Below are 26,443 nucleotides of genomic sequence, written 5' to 3'. Positions count from 1 at the left end.
GGTTTGGTCCTGGCTCTTCTGAAATCAACAGCAACCCTCCTTTATTGACTTAACTGTACTGGCAGGCATTTAATGTGCTGGTAATGGTACCTGGCTCTCACAGTGCTTTTCACCATTTGCACTCGTATTTTATTAAGAAGGTTGATACCATTATCCATATTTTGCAAGGCAGAAAATGGGCACGGAGAGGTGAAACGTCTTGCCCGAGGGCCGTGAACACATGCTAGTGGCTGGGAAATGATATTTCAATGGGAAGTAGTCCATGCTGCCTTGGTATGTTGTGCCAACGTATCAGAATTTCCTTCAGCTTAAGTTTCCTGGTGAATAAACCATTAATGGCCTACTTTCTCGTACTATATTGGAATTCTAAGTTTTTAGTCACCAGAAAAACCACCTCTGTAATCCGATTGTGTTAGTAAGCAACTTGGTAAGGTTCAATATACATAGTAGCGTAATATACCACTTCATAAATGAACATGCAACTACCAGATCAATTCCGATGGACTGACTTGACCTATTGCTGCTTACTCTTTTACTGTATTGACTTGTTACTGCTTCTGCCTAATTCTCTGCTTGCTCTCTGTTATATCAAATTGATCTGTATTTTTAAATTATTTTTAACTGGATTTATTTTTAAATGGAAAACATCACTGCAGGGTTGGCTCTGTAAGGGAGGGTGGTGGTTGGAACCTCTTACAGAAGTCAGAGTTGGGATAATATCAAGATGATGCCCCAAAGAGTGTAAATAATAAGAACATACAATTGTAATTAGGGCAGATTTAGTAAAATGTGAAAGATTGGTCAGCCTCTGGGATGGTCCAGTTAAAGGCAGTAAGCGACTTGCAGCTATGACTGGGTCAGAGTGAAGTGTTGGATATGACTAAAGAAATGAAGCAGAAAAGGATGTTGAGGAGGTGGACTAAGCTTGTCTGAAATATTGAATGTCAGATTCAAAGCTGATGGATAGCAAACATTTGGGGAGAAAATAGGGGAATCCTGTAATCGTCCCTTTCAAAAAAAGCTACAGCATTTGCTCTCTCTTTCTCCTGCCTCTCAGCTTGTTTTTTTGTATTATTCTCCCTTTCCTGCATCCTCCTTCCCCATACGCTCCATCCGCTCCAACCCAGCCAGCGTGGAGGGAGGGAGTGTGTGTCTGCAACTGCCGCTGGTTTCTGCCAGGATGAGCGCGTGTGGTGCCATCTCCTGTTGGGGTTGGGTGGCCGTGGCACGTGGATGCTTGCTCTACACCGCCTGCCTCCACAGTGGCGGCCACCACGCTGCCTGCGTGATCACAGAACATGTTTTTTCCCCCTCAATGGAGTCCTCTATGTATAGCCCGAAACTGTTGGAGGAAACGCATATTGGTAGGCAGCTTGGTGAGCAACGGCTGCTCATCCCGGTTGGAGGGATTATGGTCTCTCTGCGGATTCCCACTAATCTGGGGCAGACTCAGCCATAAGGGATTTTGTTCCCTTTGGGTTCGCTGCCTTCTCGCCTCTGCTGAGCGCATCAGCTCCCTCCACCGCTTTATAAACTTAACCACTACACCCTTGAGGAGAGACCCAGCCCAAAGCTGTGTTTGAAATCACAGGTTGGATATGGATTATCTGGACTGTGAGGCTCCTGTCAGCTGTGTGAATGAATTCTTTTTGATACCATTGGTATTTTAGGAAGTTCACCTCTGGAAGCGGCAGATAACTCTAGCCAGAAATATCTTTCTCCCTTATGCTAAGGGGAAATCAGATTTTAAAAAGTGAGTCCTTAGTAAGTCTAACTGGCGGCATTCAGTGGAATTGCAAAGCTGAACCTTTTTCTTTTCTGTTTTTTCCAGTGAAAAATTTCCTTTTGGGCAGCCCCCTTCAAAGTGCCTCTGGAGAGGAGATGTCAGCCACTTGAGCTCGCGGATCAAGCAGTGGAAGGGACGGCATCTACCGAGGCTGCGGTTCCCATCCCAGGCACATGGCATCTGCATAAGTGGTTACTGGTGAGTGGCATGTGAACGCCACTGCTCCTTTCTCCCTTGCTCACCCTTGAATAACTGACGAGTTCTAGCAAACTGCAGTTTTTGGGATACAAAGATTTGATTGCCTTGCTTGTTTTTCCAGGAGGGTGACTGACTAGCTTAGAGAAAAGGGGGCTGGTCCAGGTTACCAGATAATCTTAGCAAATCCTTCCTATTTGTTTGTATGTTTATGGATTTTTTTTCTTTCCCCTCCCTCTCCCAAATGAGTAACTTCCTGGTGAGGCCAGGCTTTCAATCTGGAGCCATAGGTATGTTGCGCTAGACAGTATCAGAGAGCTTTTTTTAATCAGAGGAGGTTTTATACTGTGTGCTTTAACACTTTATGGTCTGAAAATACAAGCTGTGGAGCTCTGATAACAGCAGTAGCAACTGGCTGCTATCAGCATGGGGATGATTAAAAATGACTGTGTGTGCATGCATGCACTTATGCACCCTCTCTCCAGCTGAACAGAAAATGAAACTCTCCAAAGCCTTTTATGTAGCTGTGTGCCTTTTTTTTTTTTTTTAATCTCCATGTGGGTGTGTGCAGACAAACTTCATGGCCAACTGCCTTTTGAAGATGCTTTGTAAAGAAAAAAGTATGTTTATTTTGACCACTGATGTCTGTCTTCAATTCAATAATAGTTATATCCCCTCTGCAAAAGGTAACGGCTAGCAATTTTTTTTGGAGGGGAGGGGTGATTTCCAGTCAATTTCTCCCATCTGTAGGTTCCTCCCCCCCTCCCCCCGATAAAATAATAGCAATCTGCTTCTTCCAGCAGCTGAGGCTCTGCAATTCTGTGTGAGCAAATGTGTGGAGTGCTGCCTTGCACCTCTTAACACCCTGCTTTGCTTAAGGTGCTACCATGCTGGGCTGACTCCTTGTTGTCTCAGAAGTGTTGCACCAAGGAATTATTATTGATGAGATGCAGCCTGGTCTATAAAGCACACATTCACTATTAAAAACAAAAATATGTGCCCTTAGCTATAGCTAATCATTTAAACACCTTTGTGCAGCTTAGTTGGGGTAAAGTAGACGCTGTATATGTGGATGGAGTCTCCCTAAAACATCAGTACAATACAACTTGGCATCAGATTTGAATCTTTTTATGAATATCAGATTTCACAATTGGGGCTTTAAGCAAAAACACTTAAAGTTATCTTCTTGAGAAGATAAAAGGAGCGCCTTGTAGGGGTGGGTATGAGAAGGGAAAGATAAGCCCAGGGCTCTTGTCCAAGTTCCTCGGATTTTTAACTCATTGTTAACAGTATGTGTTAGTGCATTTGGACAAAAGCTTGAAGGTCGATACAGCACAGAGCTGTACCTGCAAACTTGATTGGCAGCAGAGGTTTATAATTTTTCAGGCTAGTGTAATTCTGGCTTTAGGCTAGAAGAGGCAAAGACTGAACAAGGAATTTGATGACGTATTTCAAGGTTCAATAATCTATTAAACCAGGCTAAAACCAGTATGTTTTAAATAATGGAAAGTTTGGAATACCTAATTTTGCACTATGGTAAAGCGTCTATTGTGTTTTTGCAAGTTGCAAGATAACTGCCCTTAAATTCACATCATTGGTTTACCACTGTTCTTCCAGCTTCAGTTCAAGCACAGCAGCTGCTCTCTTGAGGATTGCTTGGAGGTATATGCAGTCGCTTTACACCACCGCAGAACTCTGAACCCCAGAGCCTAAAGAGTCTAACAACTCCATTGCTAACTCCGGCATCTTCTGAGGAAAAAGTTGTTAAAATTGACACAATTAATTTTTTGGGGTGGATAGAAATAGAGAAAGCAAGGTAGTAATTAAGCAGTGTGTTTTTATGTAAAACTCTTATCTCTTGGGTAAGTGAGTGTTTTCTTACCAGTAAGTATTTTCAATTACTAGAAGTTAGAGACCACAGGCTTTTACAGAAGCCTCATCCTTTCATGTAGATAAAATTATTCTCCTACAGCTCAATGGAAGTATGCCTGTGTCTTGGTCAGGAAGGTCCCAGATTCAAAGCTGCTTGCTCACTGTCATACCTGTGCTGGCAGGCTGTCTCATAACTCTGAATGCCAGCATGGAGGGAGCAGGAAAAAACTCTTTGCTTGCTTTTAGTTGGGTGGGAAAGTATCTCTTGATTGTATGCAGAGAATTCTTTTGCAAACTAAGATCTTCAGGAGGGTGCACTTGAAAATTCCTTGTACAAATAAAGATTGAGTTGGCCAACGCCTGTTTATCATGTCAAGTAGTGATTGTGCTGGCCTGTGACGTAGGTCGCCTTGGGTGATGAATATGCCCATTTTAATAGGTTTGTCTTCCCCCATTGTCCTGTCCTTACTCACTTACAAATGTGCGTGAGTTCAAATGGAGTTCTATTTCTGAAAGAGCTGAGTAATACCATGGGCATGGACCTTCAAGCGCACCATACCTAGAGATCACCCTGCAGCTTGAGTTAGACGGTGTTTTGCACTTTGCTTTAAATCCTGCTCTATTCCCCTTCGCTACTTGCAAACGCAATGTGTTCTTTTGAAATAGCAGTTTTAAACTTTATCTGTAACCTGAATTCTCACGTGCAGAATTGTTTGCTGTTTTTGGCATGTACATAGTGATTTTTCTTAATTATAGGCATCCCTTGGTGTCAGGGCAGCGTTATATCGAAGTGATTGGCTGCTGCAAGTATTTTAGAATCAGGTAAATGAACTTGCTCCCCCATGTCACCTCACGAAATTGCAAACTATTGTAAGTCTGCAAGTGACTGATCAGCTATCAATTAATATTTTGAGCCTTAAGAAAAGATTAGCTTAAACGGGGGATTTAAACAAAAAAGCAAACCAAGACATGCTCTTTTTTGCATAAGTTTTTCTTTGATCCGTGGAGTTGCTAGAGCTAGATGAGTATTTCTGGTGGTTTCATTATAGCAAAATCATTATAGCAAAATCTAACCTTCTTTCTTGATGGGAGTAAATGGATTTAACCTCTAAGAATTATTGTTATCTGCTCCTATCACCTCGGTTTAGCATCTAAAAAATAAAAATTCTTTAAAGCCATTGTTTTCTAATTCCGTGTTTCAAAATGCTTGATTGCTCTATCTGTTAAATCCAAAAGATAGAGAGGGCGTTCTCACACCGAGATGTCCGAGACCTAGCTGCTTGCGTGGAGGATTTGCCTTTGGTACAGCACTGAAGTCTGGGTGTTAGGAGCACTGTCATTACATGTGGTGTGGGTGCTGGTGCGCACGTGCCTGGCTCTGCGGGCTGAGGATCGGTGTCGCAAGCGAGAGCCGCGTTGCTAGCCGAGTGTCGACAGCTTGTCACTGCAGACAGTGGCTTTCCTTCTGGTTTGGAGCTGCGGAGGCTGAGAAAGGATCGTAATCTCTTCAGTGACTCGAGGACTGATTTTTTTTTTTTTTTTTTTTTTTTTTTAGCCTGTTCTTTCCAGATTAAGAGCGAGAAGAGACACCGTTCTTTCGATTTGCGCTGAATTCACAGTTATTTTACTGTCTCAGCCAAGTTTTCTCAGCCTATCCAAAATCATTAAGCTCCTGTGGAGTGAAAGAGCAGGTGAAGAGGAGGAGTGGTGGGGGAGAAATAGGAGGGAAGGAACGGGACAGACTTTCATACAGGCAATGGTCTACTGTCTGCAGTAGCTAAACAGGCTTGTTTGTTGTTTGTAGGTAGGGAGTTTATTTCGCAGAAACTATTCCTAGTATATAGGGAAGGGTGCAGGGAAGGTGGGGCAAGCGATGGTATGTATATGTAATGAAATATGGCGTTTGCCCAGCCCATAGCTAGGAAGACTTCTAAATTAGTCACTTCTTCTAGTGTCCTTGTTGACTCGAGGTATAGAAGAATCTTTTTATTGAATGAGGAAGTCCGTCCTCTGCTCGGGGTGTGCATGCTGGGCTGAGGAAAATTAAATTAGCAAATGAGATCCAACTACATGAAAACAAGCAAACAAGGCTCCTGTTGGGTGCAGGCGGAGAGCACCCTTCCTCTGCTTTCGTCAGAAGACGGGGACTGTTTGGCTTGGCCTCCGCCTCTGTTTGGAGAGGTTGCTGTGGTGATGAATAGCCCTCGCGGAGGGTGTGTGAGCCCCGTGCGTGCCCGCACCGGGCTTATTTCTTGCATGTAAAACAATAGTGCTGATCACACGGCTTTTCACCCCGGTCACAGAGCGTGCGCTCCGGCCGCGGTCTCCCGTTTCCCCCAAAATGAGTTAACAGAACCGCTGCCTTGCAGGTAGTTCTCGACACGATCTTGGTCGGCTGAAGCACTTGCTCGCGCGACTTTGACGCCAGCCAGCAGGCGTCGGGGTGGTCCGTCGCGCGGAGCGGGAGCCACTGCTGCGTTTGCTTGCCCAAGCTTGTGGTGCCGAGCTTTGTCGCGCTACCTGGACCTGAGCAAGGGTAGTGGATAGGGAAATATACTGACAAGGGTACTCTGTAAAAGGAAAAAAGGGAAGTACTAGTTAAATGAGATTTCTCCCTCCCCCGTCATAATAGTATTGCAAATAATACTTTAATATATATATACAGAGAGAGAGAGCAAAAAAAAAAAAAAAAAACCTGTCCATGGGTTAGTATTGTTTCTTCCTAACCTCCATTTATCGATAAATATTACAATAAATAGAAGTGTGCTACAGCTGAAAATAGATAAGTTTTTCGTATTGAGATATGAGAAGCTAATCTAACAACTGCATACTGATGCAAAAACAAGCTTAAATATATATGAATATTTTGCATTTTTGAGATGTGCTTTAAAGCACTGGTGAAGTCTCAGTGGTAGAAGTATAGTTGGAAGGTACAGTTGTCTGAAGGTGAGTTATAAATATCACTTCTACGTGGTGAATTGCCTTCAAGAAAGTCTTGGAAATTCTATTCATTTTCCATTTCTAATACTCCTCCTAGGGTGAGAAGTAAAGAATAACAAGCAAGACACTAGTGAAATATTATGCTTTTCAGCAAAATACAAATCCCACTTTTCTCATCTGTACTCTCCCCCCTCTAGAAAATGCAATGAAACTATTAAGAATGAACTACCATCTGAGGCATCTCTGGGAGCACTTTCTTCACTGTGTATTATCCTTGTTCCTGATGTCTATGAAGCTGCATCATCCATAAAACTTGTAGGAAGTATTCTAGGGAAAATTATGTCTCTGGGAGATGATCCACTGACCATGATATATACAGTAACATTAAAATGTCTACTTTTGCTACACAATTCCTATTAAAAAAAACCACACACACACACAAGTTACTCAGTTCTGTGTCGGCTCTCCATCTCCTAAATGAGGATAATGATTTCTGGTGGTTTCATCTGTGAGGCTAAATACCTTCACGGTTGTATTGGCTCTTGACTGCAGCAATAGTGAAGGATCAAGGAGGAAGATGAAAACTTTTTAATAGCAGTAGGGCATCTTGCAGTGTTTGAAAGTGGAGTGGGTCAAGGCAGAGTACGTGGCACCCTTGCAGCACCGACAGGACTCCTTGCTGAATTGGAGCAGTGGGAGAAATAACCTCCTCTCCCCTCAGCAGTTTTGTGAAGCATGTCCTCTTGAAGTTTTCACCAGCACAGTCAAAACAGTATTATCTCCCTTTAGTGTCTCATTTAGTTAAAATCACCTTCCCTAAGGAGATATTTAATTATGTCTTCTCATCTCTTATTTAAGTTCTCCACCTGGATTTTTGATAATTTGGATTTGCAGTTAATAAGAGTGGAGCCGGCATTTCTAAGAATGGCAGTATTTGTACTGCTATTTGTAATTTTTCTTTTGTTTTTTTTTACTTACTGGCACATTCTCCAAGGCTAACATTGCACCTACCATACTTCTTCAAATTCATTTGTTCTGTTTCAGTTTGTTCTTTTGACATATTTTGTGATGAATGAGTTCACTTTACAAGTGTATGATTAGCAGCAGCTGTTTGTAGTCGTGCTTTAAATTGAATCCATCTGTCAGGGGATTCTTTACAGCGTGAGTTTCACATTGTCAGGAGACCTGACACTAGAGGATTATCTGGGTGCTGTTTGCAAAAATAAATAAAAAATAAAATAAAAATAAAAAAATCAAAAAAAGGAAGTGGGCTTGGATGAGCTCTGGGATAACCCTGGAGTTTCCTGTGGTTTCACCTGATGAAAGATGAGTTACATGACTACAAGCGTTTGGCCCAGGATTTTTAAATTGACATACAGATAGGTGTTCAGATGTAGGTTGTATAAAGAAGTTGGGAGAGGAATGGGGGTAGGCTTTTTAGAAACCAGTGCTTCCTGCTTGTGTGTTGGGACTGTTTGGGGTTTTGTGTGTGTGTGTTTTGTTTTAACCCTGACCCTTCGATGAACTTTCATCACCTAATGATGCATTAATTGTTCTCATAATTTTACGTAAAAGCTTGGGGTTCCTAGTAATGGTCTCAGTGAAGTAGAGAGGGGATAGGGAACCCAGTTGACTCTTGGCCTGCTGTACCTTGGTCTTGCCTGCAGGTAACTTCTAGTGCCTGCTTCTTCCCCAGTTTGTTAGTCACCAAGATGTTAGTGGGAGCGTTGGGCTCGTGCTTTGGTTTGTACGTATTTATATGATAAATGTTTGCTACCAGTAGAAGCTTATGGACCAAAATACCATATGTTTACTACACAGTCATTTTCATATATAATTTCACTTTACAAAAGGCAACTTGGAGGAGCTGAGCAGTGCTTCAGAAGTCTTCTACCGCTGCAAAACTCTCTTTATATCAAAGGAGGGCCACACTTTATTTCTAGGTTCAGGGCTCAGCCACAGCCTCCAACCTTGGCGGATGCTCGGTGCCGAGGCAGTCAGAGAGACGCTGTCTCGGTAGCTGGCGCGGCCGCAGCAGCCCCTGGACAGCAGGAGCCGCCACGCAGATGCAAGGGCCGTTCTTGCTCCTTGCCGCGCAGGAGGCTGCAGTGGAGGCGCCTCGTTTTCCTTGTCGCCACTGAGGTCTCTGGATGTTGCCAGTCACCTGTGTGGCTACATTGCTGCTGCATTCCTACTGTATGTGCCAAATCAGCAGTTTAATTAACAGTAAATTCAGTGTTGACAGAAGCATAAAGGGGAAGGGGGACTCTGGCTTTATAAACTTGTGTTTAATGTCAGTTGAAGCCAGTACAATGTCTTTGAAAAGGAGTGTCTTTTGTCTTACAGTAAAATAAAAATGTCTAGTATTTTCTTTTAATATATGAAAAGCAGCATTGTGTATGCTGGAGTCTGTTATTGCTCTGTACCTGACAAAATACAGATTTTTTTTTTTAATGCAGGTTCATTAATGTATTCCATATGGAGATGGTGAAAATTGCTCTTTGAGTGAAGAGAGTGATTGATATTGGCTTGTGTCAAGAAAACATGGCTGGCAGGAGGAGTCAATACATGCTCTTTTTTTTCCTTGAAAGTGCGTTGTTTTCCCTGCATGTGTTTAATCAGAGAGCTGAGTGGAGGAATGGAATTGCTTTATAGCTGACAGTATCTCGTTATCTCTTTTTAAAATGCTTAACAGAGTTAAAATAAGGTTATTAAGATCTGGTACTGATTTGAACACCCACTTGGGGCTTTGGATTATAAACACGTGGAAATCTGTAAATTAGCTGCAGACACAGAGTTAAGTATTCAGCTTTTCACCGTTTAACCTATTTAGGGGTAAAAGCTGTGCAGAGTCAGCAATTGAAAACCTTTGTTGGGCAGACCCATAGGTGATGTGTCCCTCTGCAGCTAGTGACTTCCTGAGCAAACTGCTGTAGCTGGTGAAGGAGGACAGCAGTGCTCCCGTGTATCTCACTTGCTGTGCATGCTCAGGCCTCTGGGAAGGGCTGGGTTCTGTCTCACTTTTCAAAATTCACAAATTTTACCTGAACTGGGGGATTTGGCAGGAGAGGAGATGGGAAAACTTTTCTTGCCCTTCCCACTTACGAAGCGGAGGTGAACGTGGAGAGCGTTCTCACGCCACCGTGGAAGGCACCGGCTTCCCAAAGCCCAGACGACGTGTGGTGCCATATATCTGAAAAGAAATTTGTGTTTGTGTGGTGTAGTGTCTGTGGGAAGAAGTTCTGTGTGTGAGTGTGTCACCAGCCCACTTAGCTCCAACATCCTTCTCCATGATGGGCACAAAGAGGCAGAGTATGCCAAGCTCACCCAGTGGATGTGCCATCCCAACATTGATTTGAAAAGACAGCCTCGCTTCCTAAGTAAGAGGATTACGAATCAAATTCTCAATATCTTGTCTAGACTGTACTGATGATGAGGATGAAGCTGCTAATTCTTTAAAAACAGGTTCTTTCCCTTGAGCTTTTAAAAACTGTTTTTAAAAAACAATTTTTCATCACCATGATTCGCTTTAAGCAGAGATGCTGATTGGTATTCTGTATATTCATTCTTAGTTTCTCTCTTGAAACTGGACATAAAATATATTTCTGTCAAAATATGTGACTGAATGTTTAGTCTCTAGATCTCTGATGAGCATGAGTATCATTAGTACTGTATAAAATTTTAAATTTCTCCTGCTTCATGTTTTCATTAGTTGTTATGAGTAACATTTTAGTAGCTGGCTGAATTATTTTGTTTCCTTCAGCCGCATTAGAAAAAAGCGACAATGTTAAACCTGAATTAACTGAAGAAGAAAGTTCTAACTGCTGTCTCTTCCTTGCCTCTAGCACTTAGTCAAAGGTTACCCTGCATCTAAATGCTGGGTAGTATGTGCTTTAGAAACCTCCTTCTGTTAAAAGTCCTTTGGTTGCATGAGGTAGGAAAGACAGGGATTACAGATTGCACTTTAATAGATGGCTGTAAAAATGTTCTTTATTAGGCATGCAGTCGTATCTTTTTCCTGGAAATACAGAGTTGTGAACCCATAAGGTACAGGCAACGCGAACTGAAGAGCTCTGTAATCTCTGTGAATTGCTGCAACGCCTGGTGAAAGGTTGGAAGTTGTAATGGTTGATCCAATAAAGGTGTAATAGACAGCAAAACATTTTGATATTACTAGTAACCCAATTCTCATGTAGTACAATCTTAATGGGTAATCTGATGGAGGCATTATTATGGTTCCTTAGTTTATATTGTAGCTGTTACAGTGGAACCTGAAATGCTCTTTTCTATCCTTTGGAGGTGGAAACTTCTTCCATTTTGTATTTATTTTGAAATTGAGTATAGAAAATGTGCTGACATACAGACAGAACAAGATTATCAAAGTATTTAGGCCCTAATCTTAGCCTATGGGATTTCTTAATGCAATATAGGCTATAAATGAGTTGCTTAAGTCAATTTACTTTTTTTTGAAATCCGTTCAGTAAATAAGGTGAAATACAAGCCATTATAAGCCGTGTAGAATTTTTTTAGTATTCTCTTCTAGATCTAGGAAGATTTGTTTGGAAGTAAAAGTCTTTGTATTCCCCAAAAGCATTGTGTAAGTATACTGGGTACCCAAATAGTGTTCTGTTATGTAGTATTAAGTACAAAATTACAAGCAGTGAGGTAAGGTGAAGGTGAGCTAAAGGTAACGTTTGTTTATCTTTCATTTTGGATGCTTAATTATCAAACTTATGTTTTGTCAGTATTCTTTCATCATTTCCATAATCAAACCATACTGCGATAAAATTGTACTATGTGAAATTTCACTGGGCAGTATGAAATGAAAATAGAGTGTTTTACTACTTTGGTGGAATGACTGTTTGGGGGTTGCAGAGACGCCCCTGCATGTTGCCACTTTGTTGAAATCCTCAACAGCCAGCTAAATTTTGAGTTACAGCTGTATGCTCCTGTGATGGTGTATATGTGTGTTAAAGAGGAAAAAAAGACTGTTTCCTGTACCCTACCATCTCTTTTCTTCTATTGCATGGGCAATACATGTTACGTCACTGGTAGCTGCCTGAGGAAGTATCTGATGTTTTCTTTGAGGCAGAGGAAAACCCTAGGAGCGCACCAAGCTCCTGCTATCCTTCTGATTTCATCCCTGTCAATGTCCTTTCTGTGTGATTTTTAGCAAGAGCCCTTGCTATTACATTATGGGTCTTAGGCAAGTTATGCAACATTTGCACCGTATAACACAGCACTGTATATATACTTTGTCTTGTATAGCTGAATAGCATTTAGGACAAAGAGGAGAATGCTGCTGCAGACTTTGCGGCTGGTAAATTGGGGTCTGACCCACCTAGCAACTTGCATGTTAACTGTATATTCCTATCAAATGGTGCTGAGCAGGATTACGACATGTCTCTGAGAAGCTTCAGGAAGCTATTAGCTTTGGCGCTCCTCTCTGGAGGGATGTGCAGCTGGTCGAAGCTGCTGATTCATATAATGAGTTGAAGTCCGGAAAACTTTGGATCGTAGGTGTGTTCCTTAGAGAAAATAAGGAAAAGTGAATTCTCTCTAAGAGAAGAAAGGATAAAGTTCAGGATACTGGCATAGCGTTGATACAGGCATACGGTTCTATAGCATTTGTCTATAACAACCAGATGTAGGTTTCCGTTTATAATGGGAAAGGGTATCACTTCAGTTTTGGGTGTCATTCCTATTTCGATTTTTCATACTGATCCCCCTGCAGGGTTAGGAAAAGGTTTTTTTCTTCCTGAAACTCTTAGTAAAGGTCACAAGATCATCTGATTTATGATGTGGCCAAGCACAACAACAAATGCCAAATATTAAAGCAAATGAATCAGACCCTTGAATCATTATGGTTAATTGTGTAATGCATAGATGAGCTCATTCTTTCTTATTTCTTGTCCATCAGTTCTCATTTAAATGAAGCTACTGACTTTTCTTTCCTGCAGGAAAGAATCTTTATTAGTGGTCTCGCTATTTTTTTTGTATGCCTTTTAAAAAACTTAGAATATTTCTTCTGTAGGTGTTAAATTGTTTCTTATTCTTGTTGAGAGGAGGCCGAAAGAAATCCAAACCAGAGCTCTATTTATTTATTTATTATTGTCAGTTAGGTCCAAAGCAGTATTTCATTTTGAAGTAGTTCACTGGTTACTAGATAATATTAATTGAAAAACTAGGAAAATTTTCCACAGTGTCATCGCTGAAGGTGTTTTGAATGAAATTTTACTCATCTTCACTCATAAATGTGTCTTTTCCCCATCACTTTAAAAAGCATATTTATCTGAAAATGTTTATTTATTACTAATATGGAAAGTACAATTACTGAAGAGGCTCACTTTAAGGCACAGTCATCTTTCCCTGTCTCCTCTGCCTTGTTAGTTTTTTCTTTTTAAGCGCTCAGTGTATCCATGCATGCGTGACCGACCATGCTGCTAGGCTTACTTCCTTTCTTTGCTGGCAGAGAAGCTCTGATTAGTGAACAAGCGAAATCAGCAAAACCTTTCAGGCACAGTTTATAGGTTTTCTTCTTAAAGACTACTCTTGAAGCTCATGTTTGATCTTCTGGGTTATTGTGAGTAAGTAGGAAGAGTTCTTAAAATGCATTGCTATTGTGACATTTCAGCTTTGATTTGAACAGTTGCTGTGTGATCTGTGCTTTGCCTCAGTCATACTCAGGTGAGGTCAGTGGTTACAACTCCTTTTTAACCCAGTTTGGGCTTTGTGCCCAAAACCTTTGTGGCCTGGCAAAGCTAAACTAAAGGCATGTGTGTCCTGTCTGACTTTCCGTTGCTTCTAGTGTATGCACAACTGGTCACTTTTTGCTCTGAATTGCTCTGTTCTCAGGTGTTTTGTGCTACGTTTGCTGTTGAAATAACAGAGCATGACTGTGTGTCATTAATAGAAAATGTGAGATCAACTTTGTGCTGTTCCTAGAGAGCTGTATGAATGATATAAAATTGCATAATGCTTGCTCCTGACACTTGCAAAAATCTGTGTGGAAAATCAGTTTGACAGAAGTTTGGTGGGGATTTCATAGGTGCAGTTGAAATGTTGTGGCATTTTGGTATGATACGCAGCAGTGATTTTATGTACTTGGTTTTCATTATTTTGCAGTGCTCCAGAACATATGCATTGCTTTTTTTTTTTCTCCTTTTTTATTTTCCCCCAAAGCAAACTGGAAAATGTAACCCTGAAATACATTTTTAAGTGTTTATTGTTCATATTATCACAGTATAATAAAATTGACCTTGGTCATGTAGCTTTTGAAAAGAGTACGCGTATTGTGTTGATATTTACCTTGTAAAGTTAAGCTCCTACCATCCAAATACTTAGTGATCTAATTTTTTAATACTAAATTCCTCATTCCTTTAAATAAACGAACACTGATACTGGGTGTAGACACACTTCCTCTCCCCTATTACAAGGGTATTCACTATTGTAAAATTATAGTGTGACTGGATAGGTGTTGCACCGAAACAAGGTAAACCTTTACTTATTAAATGAAGGAAATCTTGGTGAACGCCCTTGAAAAACTCAGTGAGGAACTTCATAAAATACCTAAACTCACAGAGAAAATGACACCTCTTTGCTGATGTGCAAAGTTATTTGTCATCTAGGGGAGAGGTAAAGCAGCACCTGAAATGTCGGTTGTGCCTGCTCTGTGGTTAAAATAATTTTATCTGAGGTGGAGCTTTGAAAGAAGGTATTATTTACTATTTGAGGATTTTAACAGAGTATTTTGATCGTCATTTGTCCAAGTATGTAAGAAAAAATTACGTGGCATGCAGCATTGAAGAATGTTAAGACTATGGGCCCTTTAACCACTTCAAGATAATTAGCAGTAGTGTGTGTTGTGAAAGAAGACTTTCAGAAGAACTTAAAAGCATTAATATCACTGATACTTCTTAAGACTTCAGAATCTGAAATGCTGAAAGTGTGCTAGTCACAGCAATCTTAGGCTTTGTTTGGAGTTACTCTTCTGACACTAAACTACAAGGTCTACACAGTTCTGTTTGGTTTGTTGACAAAATACTGTCCAGCTCAGTTGGATCTTAGCTGTGAGTCCACAACCTTAATCCTGAGGATTTCCTGTCTAAGCATTTGGATCTAAGCATTTGGATTTTATCTCAAAAGTAATGAAACACATTGCCTCTAAGCCTTATTATATGCTGAAAAATATTAGAAGCAATATGTAGACTTCCAAGTGGATGCTATAGTAGATGACTTTTCTGAGTTTTGTCTGAATGAAAGGAATTGGCTTAAATCTGATCTGGGAATATTGTTTTTACTGGCATATGTATCAAACTAAATTTTATTTTGAGTAATGAAGAATTACTTGTTCTGAGTGCTGTACTAAAATAATGTTTCTGGACTAAATTGCACCCAGAAAATGCCATAACCGCTGAAGGACAAGCTCCGTGCTATGCCTATATTGAGAACAAGCGGGGACCGTTACAGTTTTTGCAGGTTGGAAAAGTGAGACACCGAGATACAAATTAGCGAGTGAATCACAGTCAATCCAATTGAAAGGGAAAATGAGACACATCTTTTTTGAGTCAATGTTTTTCCTATTTAAAATGAACTTTTTTTAAAATAGGAACCAAGATATCTGTTGTAAAGACAAGGTGTAGAAGTGATCCTGCGCTCAGACATCTCTAAGCTGATACAGAGCAGTATCAGCGTTGGTCTAGGAGAAGTCCCGAAGTTTTCTGCACTTTTGTTTCGCTCTATCCTTGGCTGTTGTAGGAGCAACCTCTGTTTGAGCTCAGAGCAAGTTAAGCGTCCGTGGTAGTGAGTAGGAAGTGGGAACGTAGAGCCTTTTCTCTTTGTGCTTTTCTGTTAGCCTAATGGATCATTGAAGTGTTGTTTTCCCGTTGACTTAGTGCAGTCATTGGTTTCAGGTGTAACCTTCACTTACGACTTTGTCTGTCAATAGATACTGAAGGTACCTGCTCAGTTTGGGAGAAGGGAAGAGGAGAGCTTTTTTAGGGGTTATATGTAGCCATAGCCATGTCCTGCCTGGAAGTGAGGAGAGAGGGAGGCAGGCGAGGAAGATGTGCCCTACAGAGAGGAGGGTAGTGTCCCCTGCCTCCAGTGTGGAGGAGCATGGGACCAGGTTTGAGCTCTGGCCCGTGTGCAGTGCCTGCGAAGTCCTCGCAGCGGCTCTGCGTCCACATTAACGTGCTTTCTCATTAAGTTTCTGTGGATGTTACCCTGCTCTTGGCAGAAGGCTAATTAGAAATAAGGAGTTGGGAGATGAAGTGTGAGGGTCTGGGCCAGCTTTATGTCAGCTGTAGAAGAAGGAAATGAAGAAAAAATACCACCCCCTCCCCAGAATAGAGTGAAGGAGGAGGACTTGGGGGCACTGGTGGAGTGGGCTTGAAATGGGGTCCAATCTAGTCTCTCAGCTCAAGACCTCAAGCGTCTTTCATCCTCTTTCTTTCTTTTTCTGTGGCTATTGATAAATAGTTGTGGCCCATCTGGATAATGCCTGGAGAGCTGCTTGTTCACTTTCGTTTCGCTGTGTCTGTGACAGTGACAAAGATAACTTGGAGATCAAGAATTTCTTGGCATTTTAATTAAGGATCCTGTTGACTTTCTCCTACTGCCTTTCGCCCATCTCTTTGACAGTACTCAGAAAAAGCCCTTCATCAGCTGCTAGCTGCATTTTTCATTTGAGCTGAGAAAAAAGCTTTTCTGCAGTGCTCTCATTTAAACGGTGTAACACTGGCAGCACAAAGAGCTTATCAGCTGGAAAGGTTAGCTAAGTCTCACACAGTTGCATGAGTAAGGGCTGATAGGGCTGGCAGACACAGCGTAGCGCGTGCCTTGCGAGCGAGACCCTCTCGTCGGAGGGCGCGTGCACAGGCAGGCAGGCAGGCCGGCCGGCCGGCGGCAACAGCAGCTCTGGCCTCAGCTGATTGTTTCTGCCTGGCAAGTTGCCTGTTCCCCACTCTTAACTACGTCATTTAGGAAGAAGATCAAGGACTTAGAAGTAGGAAGAAAACAGCTGCCCATCCTCTAGGGACAAAGGGAGTTCTGGTCCCAGAGCAGGAAAAAATTTCAGTGGATCCAGGTATGTTTCTTCTTAAATTACCTTTGTTTTCTGTGTTTCTCCAGTATGCTTTTTTTAATCTGTAAGTGGAAAACTTTGACTTAAAGTATTTATCAATGCATACTTGAGCAATGCAAAAGGCCCAAGTCCAAGGTAACTTACGATACTTTGTTCAGTCTAAATTTTACTATAATCCAAGAATAGAATCTCTTTCCAGAACTTGTAAAACATTTTGTACTCTGATCTGCTGCAGTGGAGAGAGAGGGTTACAGCTGGGTTCACCTATTCAGTTGTGCCATGTTTCCCTCAGGCATTTTCAGTTCACGTAATTTCCAACTTTCTCATAATTTTTGCTTTTTTTTTTTTTTTAAAATTAACATTGCTTGTTGAACTGGGCTTTGAGAACCGGTTTACGTACTATATCCTTACTGTTTGCAGTGGAGGAAACACTGGCTTTCTTCATACACAGCTGAATATCTGAAGATGATGGCTACCACAAGACGGTTTTAAAATGAATAAATAAATAAAAAAGGTCGTCAGGGGATCAGAGAAAACCATATTCAGGCTTTGGGAAAGAGTACGTTGCATTAGATAGCAGTTTGGTCTTAGTAGCTGCAGAAATAGACTGTGGTTCTGAGACTCCCTTTCTGCTCTGTGGTCACTGTCACGCAGGCAGCAGTGACTCTCGGGTCTCTGTGCAGGGCCCTACCTGGGCTGTCCTCTTGATGCACACGATAACGTCCTGGGGCTCGGTGCCAGGCTAGGGGCTAGTGGAGGGAGGGTGTCTGGATGTACGACTGAGGGATGCTCCCGAGTACCCGCTCTGCTTGTGTTAGGGCAGAAGGGTGGCAAACAGGGTGGAAGCCACTTGCCATCTGGAATCAGCCTGTGAGAAGTTAGTGGAGTCACGCTGAACCGTATTATTACTCCACTGTTAACAGCAAGAGCTCTTTTAAAGTAACTGCGCTAGACTTCCCCTTGTCCCACATCAAAATACAACGTAGTCCATTTTGGCTTTTCAGTTATTTGTGAGAAATGGTCTCTTCAGCCTTCAGACGTTGGATATTGGTGTTTGCCCTTCAGAGTTAGTTAAGGAGTGGATTGACCATGTGTTCTGTGTTGTTAGACCTTGTCCGACTATTCTGTGTGGTCCATTCTTGACCAAATTGTTAAGAACTAACTTTGTAAACGCTAATGGTGTTAAATGCACACCACTTGGTCTGAAGTCCTTGTGCCTGCAGGAACAGCTACATCATGTTTCCGTCCGGTGTTCAGCCAGCCCCAATAATGAATGCTGTGATTCAGCATAATTTTTTTTTTTTTTTGCTTAAACTGTTTATACTCAAAACTTGATTCAAACTACAGAGGAGAAAAGTGGAAAAAAATCCACATTTGTTTCACAGTCTGCTTTTTATGACTTGTTTTTAGTAGTTTGTGCGGTCTTAAAAAATGTTGTAGAATGATGCATCTTTAGGAGACTTATTTTGGCATTTGCAGAAGGTTTTTAAAGTTTGAATTCTGAATTAAAACCTCAGTGATACAAAAATTTGAGGGGTTTTTATCTTGAAGAAGTGAAGTTCATGCTAATCAGAAACGTTCTGAAGATGCACTTTGTGGTTTTCTGCTCCAGGTTAAAACATGCTGTAGCTTATTTTATTTTTTTTCCTCAAAATGTGTGTATTGGCATGAATATCCTCTGAAATTGGAGGGGGGAACTGTGCTTGGTCACCTCACCCTGGTATCAGTACTTCCCAGTTCTGTTTTACACAGCTCAGTATGTTTCGTTTTGGTGCTGTAGTGCTTTATCTTATAATATTTGTGTTAAATAATTTCAATTAATTTGAATATTTTCACATATCACTAAATGTTATTAAATTGCAAGCAACCCTACTGGATCTTTTTGAGAGAATTTTTGCAAATGTAAAGTATATTTTTAAAGTGCCCTCAATCTACATGTACGGCAGTATGCTATGCATATTGACGCGTGTTAAAGCATATTCCTAGTTGCAGCTCCCTTGTGTATGAGTGCCTTTTAAGATGAGTTCAAAGTACTAGTTGTGTGTAGTCTACAGCAGCTTCATGGGCAATGACGGCTACTTGAGATACAACACTGATTGCTGTCCTGCTTTTTGACTTATTGCACCACCTTCTCTGCTGTACCCAGAGTTCCTCCCATTCTCCTTCCCTGAGAAAGGATGCGTCAACTCCTCCATATTCTTAAAATGCTATAGACTTTCCTTTAGTGCAAAGGAGGAATGCTACTGGGAATTTATTAGATTTATCTGGAAAAAGTTGTTTTTTACAGCAGTTTTTCTAAATATTTTGTTTTAGAAAACTATCCTTGATTTATTTTAGTGTTGTGTTTGTTTTTGCACACTGACAAAGTGCTGACTGAGCTTCCAAAGCAAATTTGTGGACATGACCTAAGGGGAGATTTTTCATGTGGCGAAATAGTAGATGGGCAGCTGCGCATGTGAAAGAAACACCCCCCCCCTTTTTAGCTTTTCTGCTATCGGCACTTTCTGAAAGCTAAATTTTTCTTGTTATCATGCTGTGTGTTCCGTTCTGAGATTTATATTGGAGTGTTTGAATGCGTGCTTCAAACTCGTAAAGTTCAAATTCCTTTCAATAAGCGATCAAAAGAGGCGAGCAGAAAAAGCTAGATTTAATGACTGATCTGAGTGGTGGTTTGTTTTTGTTTTTATCGCAAAACACTTGGGAAGAAAAGGCTTTGGATAAAAGCAGCTATGAGTCTGGAAGAGACTAGTCTGCTCCTGAGAATACTTTTCTTCTCTTTAGAGTGAGTGTACAGTAGGGATGCCAGTCCGTATTTTGCTTCATCATTATAAGCATTTTTGCTTCAAAGCAGTTTTGTTTATAAGGATTAACAGCAGCATTCCTAGAGTATGGAACAGAGTTGAAGTGCGCAAAGCACAGGGATTCACCAGAATAAGTGTCAGTGGTTAGATAGTGGCCGAGGACAAATCACGGACCATTTTAGCATCTTACCGTGTCTTGAAGTTATCTGTAGCTTCTGTCACTACTAGTTAAACCCTTGCTTTCATAAAGGGCTGTGCTAGGCATTTATTTACATTTATTCCATGCCATCCCACTGTACTGAGCTTTCTGAATTTAAAAAAAAAAAAAGAAAAAAGGAAGGAAAAAAAAAAGAAAAAAATAACAAGGTATAATTTTACAATACACACTGATTATTTTATGGTATCCTTCATGGATTTTGTAGAGATTCATTGATTTAAAAGTCATTTAAAACTGAATATTTACATTTAAGCTGGCACTTCCACCTGTATGCTCCTGCTTAGTTCTTAAATTCTACCCTTTCAAAGATATCAGCAGTTTCAGTTTAACTATCAGCAACTTCCTCCTCCCTGATTTTTAGGTGGCTTGCATGCATCTAAATCCCTGTAGTTAGAGACTCGCAATGTTTAAAGTATCAAAAGTGCATAGAGTCGGCTGGAGTCTTAATGTTGATTGGTATAAAAAGATAAAACCACTGGCGAGAGAGACATTTGGAGATTATACTGGCCAATTAATTGAGCTTAGTGACAAATTCTTCGTGATGGGCTGTAGTTATGTCCTGACTTAGTCAGCATAGTTGACCTCTAGTGAAATAGAGGAGGGATGAGTAAGGGATGTAAAACGGTAGACAACCAGAGAACCCTCCATTTTGGACTGCTTTAATTGCAAGCCATGAGAATTGTTGCTTTTAGGAAATTAGCAGTCCTTAAACTGTTTGGTTTTCTTTGCGAGATCTGGGGTTACTGCTGTGGTAGAAACAGGGCACCTGGAAAAAAAACCCATCTTTGCTGGGAGTTATCTTTGTTTATAAAGCATTGTGCTGCTGTTTATGGCTGTGCCATGAGTCTATGATAAATAGTAATACAAAAAGTCTCCATTAGGGAGCAAAACAGGGTCCCTGCAGAGCTTCGGCGAGGCCACGCCGACCTTGCGTTCCCCTTGGGCGCTGCTGCAGTGCTCTGGCTTTTCCTCTTGAGTCAATTCTGTTGCTGCCGGTCAGGGATAAGGAGAGCTTTTTCCTTTAGTGCTTGTAAACCTCATCTTTGTCCTTCAACATGTGAAGTTTACTCATAATTTAAAAGCAAGACTAGTGGAAGCCATATAAATGAAAGTGCAGAGCTAAAGATAAAGTGAAGGGAATTGAGGAAGTCTTAGTTGGAACGTTCTCTGTAGGAGTATATGATCAAAGAGAGTATCTTATCAATAAGGCTTAAACCTCAAGCATTTTTTGGTTTAAATGTTTTTTTCATACATCAGCCTACTGGTTTTCTAGTTACCAGTTCTCTTAGGAGAAATAAGATATGCAAATTTAGGTTGTAATGCAAGAGTTGTAGAGAAACAAAATTAAAAGCACCCTTTCTCCTGAGAGAACTTTCTTTTTTTTTCCCCCTCCATCCCTTTTTTTTTTTTGCCTATGAAAAGAAAACAGAAGGATCTATCTTCTCTTTAAAATGAGAAACTTCCTTTCAGCCCTGTATCCAAATGCAGTATGTTGTTAATCATTTATGCGTTCTGAGTTGGAAGAAAAAAAATTAGGTTATTCACTTCTATGATCAATCAAGGAGTTAAATCTGAGAACTGAGAGTGAGTATTTTGGTTGTGTTTTCCCCAGATCAGGAGAGAGGGAAAAGTATTACAAATTGTTGACAGCTTTAATGTACAGATGTGAATACTTTAGTAGCCATCATGTCATGCCAGACACCTGTCCAAATACCAGTGTTAGCCTAGAAAAAATATTATTTATTCTACCACCTGAGTTGCCAGTATCTACTAGAATCCATGTTTATAGCTAAGCTTAAATGTATTTTAATTCTGTTTGTATTAACAAATGCTTGAATAATTCCAGAAGTATCATACTGCTTATGAATTAGGACATGTGATTATATTTTTGTATCTTTTTTCATCTTTTTATATGGAAGCGCAAAATGAGAATGTAGCAATAAACCTGTGGATGTGTGCAATGGAGAAACCGCCCGTGGAGAACCAGATCTCTTCCCAAATCTCTTAGAAGCGATGGGGAGCCTGTGCACGTACAGCATCACTTCTCCGAACCAGTCGTTTTGCCAAAATGAGTTAAATTCCAAAGCTTTTTGTGGAAAAGGTTGCCTGTTTCACGGTTGAAAATGCCCTGGAATGACTGAAATGCACTTTTGAACAGCCAGGCGTGTGTTTTTCCGGGGGGACCAGGAGAGCTTTAGTTTTTGAGCCCGTCAGCAGCAGCAGCTCTCATGCAGCCTGCGTGAGCCGTGTGGTGCGTAGGCTCATCCTCCCTCTCCCCTTGCTGTGGCGCCCGGGCGGCTCTCGCAGAGGCGTTTGAGGGACCGCTGTGTCTCGGTGCCTGCACGAGGATGTTTTGGAGGAACTGAAGAAACCTGTTTCTCAGCCACTTCCTTTTCTTTACTTCCCTAGGGAAGGGTAGGAAAGCACCCATATTCTTGCTGAGGAGCTGCTTTGAGCAGTGAAGGGCTGGGGTGTGCCTCTACCAGGCTTTACTTGCTGCCATTTCAGAAAGCAAAGATTGACTGATGGCTGGAAGTATGAAATGTAGGTGGAATCCTATTGCGTGTTAGGTTTATAAGGTGGTTTGGTTTTGTGATCCATGTTTTTTGCATAAGCTCTTTTACAGCGAAGGTTTAATACAGTAATGCACTTGCCTTTTAATAAGCGCATGCCCGGTACGAATCTCTCTGCTCCAGTAGTACATGCTATTTGAATTCAGAGTGGAAGACAAACAGTATGTGAGGTTATGGGTGAAGATACCCAGCCAGCGCGAGAAGGAACAACATAGCTGCGTTGGCATAATGAAGCCCAGAGATTGCTGCTTTTGGGAGTGGACCAGAAATCCCACTGTGCTGCTGTGTGAATGTACCAACTTATGTTAGCGGTAGTCAATATATTTCTTCGTTGTACTGTACAGACATGATCAAAACTAAGGCAACGTGCAAGTACAAAAGTTAATTATACAGGAGAAAACTTATCAGGTTAAACTCATCAACCTCAAATAAGGAAACAAGCAATGAATTTAGAGGAACCCTTACTCATACACAATGAAATTTTACCTCTCCATTTTCCACTTGAGGTGTAAGAACTGGCAAAAATTACTTCTCAGTGATTCTGTGTGAAATGAAAATGAACCGTGTGCTACTTACTAGATTATCAGGGGTAAAAACAGACATTCTTCCCATAACGAGCCTGATGCTTGCCTGCTGACTGGGGGCATGTGCTTATAAGGTTTCATGTGAAAGAAAGTAAAGCATAGAGAGAAATCATCTACCTCCTGTGGTCAAGGATGAGCTACGTTTCATGATTTACGAGGTGTGCAAGAAACCAGATGCGAAATGTTTCAAAAAGGCAGGATGTAGCAGCCCTGACTAGCAAAGCTCTGGCTAGTGTGAGCCCTCAGAGCACAGAGAGAGATAATCCTAAATCCGCCCTGAAGTTGTCAAGTGAGAGAGAGAGATCGTAGTGGTTCTCTTCTTTTTTGAAAAGTGGACTGGTGATACACTTTACTCCCATCATAATTTCTCACTGAAATATCAGTTTATTTTGAAATAAATGTCATAGTCTGAATACTGTGAAAGTAAGCTGTTATAACCATTCCTTGCATGCGATTTTTGAAATATATACAGACATGACTGTATGCACATTGCATGGGTGGTACCCCTATATATTAAGAGAGAGGTGTTTAAAAATAGAATTTCTCCCATACCACAATGGTTCATGCCAGGCCTGCCATTGCATCAAGATGCATCGCAGGCCTGTAGTTGTATCACCTACCCGTTAATACCTTTCCTGGGACTCATCCTTACATCCCAAATCTCTGAGCAGCTCAAGCAGCTGCCTTTATAATAAGGGTAGAGAGGAGGAAGCAGTAATAGCAATAAAGAGATGCAAGAGGGTCAGCCTGTATCAGAAGTATTTCCTCCTTCCCTCAGGAGCGGAGATCTCCCCAAAATTACCTTAGCTCGCAGGCTAGAACAGGCAGGATTCAGTCCTGGGCTAGGCAGCTCTTCTGAACATAAAGAAGCAACATTTACGGAGTTGACTGCATATATTATAGCTGTGCTGATGCTTACGAGATAAGGATCCAGCCTTTTATGCCAGCTTACCTAGCACAACGTTTAATTCTTGTAGGAGCTTGACATAACTAAAAGGCTTGTCTGCCTAAGTCATAAAAAGCCACAAACTTGAGAGAAGTTAATTTAGCTTATTTTATTGTGTGCCAAAAAGTCTACTTAAAATATTTGACCTAAAGATTCAAGAAAAAGAAGAGCAAATTCTTCCTATCTTCTTTGGCAACTTTAAAAGGCACTTTCAATATAAGGAAAATACTTTGTGGATTTCCTGTCAACCATCCTTCTAAATCTGAAATACAGAGGGAATGGCAAGCTCTGAGTACAAGCAACAAGGTGAAGCTTTTAGTAGCTCTGTTTCTCTTCTGTGCCCTAAATCTTTGATACGTTGTTTGGTGTGAAATGAAGTGGCTCTGTCATATCACAAGCATGTACATCACTACTGGTACAAATCGAGTGCTCTTACCAGGGTTTTTTGGAAGAGAGGTCACCTATTCATTCAGTCACCATGTCCGTTCATTAAGATGAACAATGGAATTTACTAAAGTTTTTCCTGCTACTTTATTAAGTTTTTATTTTTAAAATAGAATAGGGAGAGGGGAAGGCTTCTCAGTTTAAACAGTAAAATATTGCTTGGCTTCTTCATAAGAAGTTTCAGGCTCGAGATCCTAATTTTGAGTGCACTTTCTGAGAAAATGGCTGAGTGGCACAGAATAGCAACATCGACTCTTTTACTGAGGTGGCAAGAAAATGCGGGCCCTTTCAGAAAGAAATAGGATGTCTGTGATGCTTAATTGAAAAGAAATAGTTGGTTTTCAGGAGTTTCAAATTAGTATCATACATGCCTAATAGTATGAAAGTGACAATCGTGTATTCTGGCTGGGCGTCCTGGAAGTCCCTGGAAGCCAGGCTTCCTGTTTTCCTATAAGCTGCTATTTTAGAGGCTTCCTTATCTGTCTGACTTCTAGGTTCGAAAGAACGTGCATTGTTATTAATTATTTATTCTAAGTATTGTCAACATATATTTCAAAATATTTTAAGCCCTCATTTTCAGGCATTTGTTTCCTTTCCTAATGTTTCTGATGGTTTCTAGACAGTTATAGCTTGCCAAATTTGAACGCTGAGAACTTGCACGGCTGGTTCCTTTTTAGTCATTTACTAACCTGTCCTGTAAAATGTATTTTAGTCTTATACCTTGCAATACTACTGGCATACTTCCGTTCCCCCCCCCGGCCTATAGTCCTCACTGATATGAGGAGTTAGTATTTATGCATACTATGTGTATATTTTACTTTTATTCTATGTGATACATATGCAAGATACACGTATAACCTATAACTCAGTGAAAACTGTGTGGCAAATCTTCTATACCAACGTACTCACTTGCCGATTTGTTGCTCTACTTTTTCCCCTTTAAAATTGCTTACCTCTGTAACGTCTTATGAGGAAAACTTGCAACCTTTACGTCTGGAAAATGATGGTTTATAAGTAGCATGGAGTTTCTTTTTGGATCTGGATTAAACACTTGCCAATCCTATGGACCAGTCTCCTTTCCTGGATGTTTCGACGTCATAAAGTTTCTGCAGGCCAAAGCATGCTCTGACATTGTCACTTTATGCCATTACCTGTTATTGAGTGGTGCAGCAGGAACTGTCCAGATATGTAATTGAAAAGTTAATGAAGAACTTAGCTTTATAGCAAAGATAGAATAGAATTCAGTATACTTTGCTACAATGGCACTGATATATTTCAAATGAGCGTGAAAGTAGTAGAGCCTTATTCACCTCACTAGTCAGCAGCAATCACTCTTGACTGCACACCGGAGGCAGATCTGCTGAGTGCAAAGGTGCCATTTTTATGTTGTTATTTATCAGAGCAGAACTGCTGCCTTTACTCTTAAAGCTTCATTTTGTATTTTTATTTTTTGGAGATAGTACTAAAGAACAAGAAAAATGCAAACCCATTGGAGGAGAAAAGGCATTTGGAAAAGTACTTCAAGCCTACTCTTACAAGTTATTTCCTTTATTTTTCCAACTGATTTAATATTTATCAAATAGGTTCAAAGACAATTTTCTATTAGGTGAAGCTGTCTGTGCGCCACCCTGCAACTGTGTAGACTAGTGTAGGGTTTTCAGATGCTTCATTTATTTCTAGCTTTGCAATTTCGCCTTTGTAAGTGAAAAATTTAATGACTATTTTTGTCATTTTTATCTGTGACCAGAACTACAAGTCTGCTGGTAGTGTATTAGCAAGCACACGAGAAGGTGCAACCCTGCTGTAAATAGGCAGTGAGTTATGAGCAAAAGAGGAGCTACAAGGAGTTAATCATATTACAGTAATATTTTGTCGGGGTGTTGTAAGAGGTTGGGGATCTGACGTTAATCGGTGAAAAGAAAAACTGCTACCAGCTGGCCATTGTGGGTTGCAGAGAGGGGGAGAAATAGATTCAAGGATAATGAGGTGAACTCGGCTTGG

At 40.9% G+C, this 26,443-nt stretch overlaps 1 protein-coding gene across 2 annotated transcripts in view; it reads left to right on the top strand.

Annotated features, from left to right (window-relative positions):
* Window positions 1–26,443, top strand: part of EPS8 (EGFR pathway substrate 8, signaling adaptor) — a 139,852-nt gene that overhangs the window by 32,412 nt on the left and 80,997 nt on the right. For both annotated transcript variants that reach the window (XM_068948209.1, XM_068948175.1), the window contains exon 2: window positions 1,832–1,984. The gene's annotated coding sequence lies outside the window, so the exon portion shown is untranslated. The remainder of the gene's footprint in view (window positions 1–1,831; window positions 1,985–26,443) is intronic.

This window comes from Struthio camelus, chromosome 1 (assembly GCF_040807025.1).
Source record: "Struthio camelus isolate bStrCam1 chromosome 1, bStrCam1.hap1, whole genome shotgun sequence".
NCBI classification, from domain to species: domain Eukaryota; kingdom Metazoa; phylum Chordata; class Aves; order Struthioniformes; family Struthionidae; genus Struthio; species Struthio camelus.
This window is presented reverse-complemented; position numbering and strand designations above follow the sequence as displayed.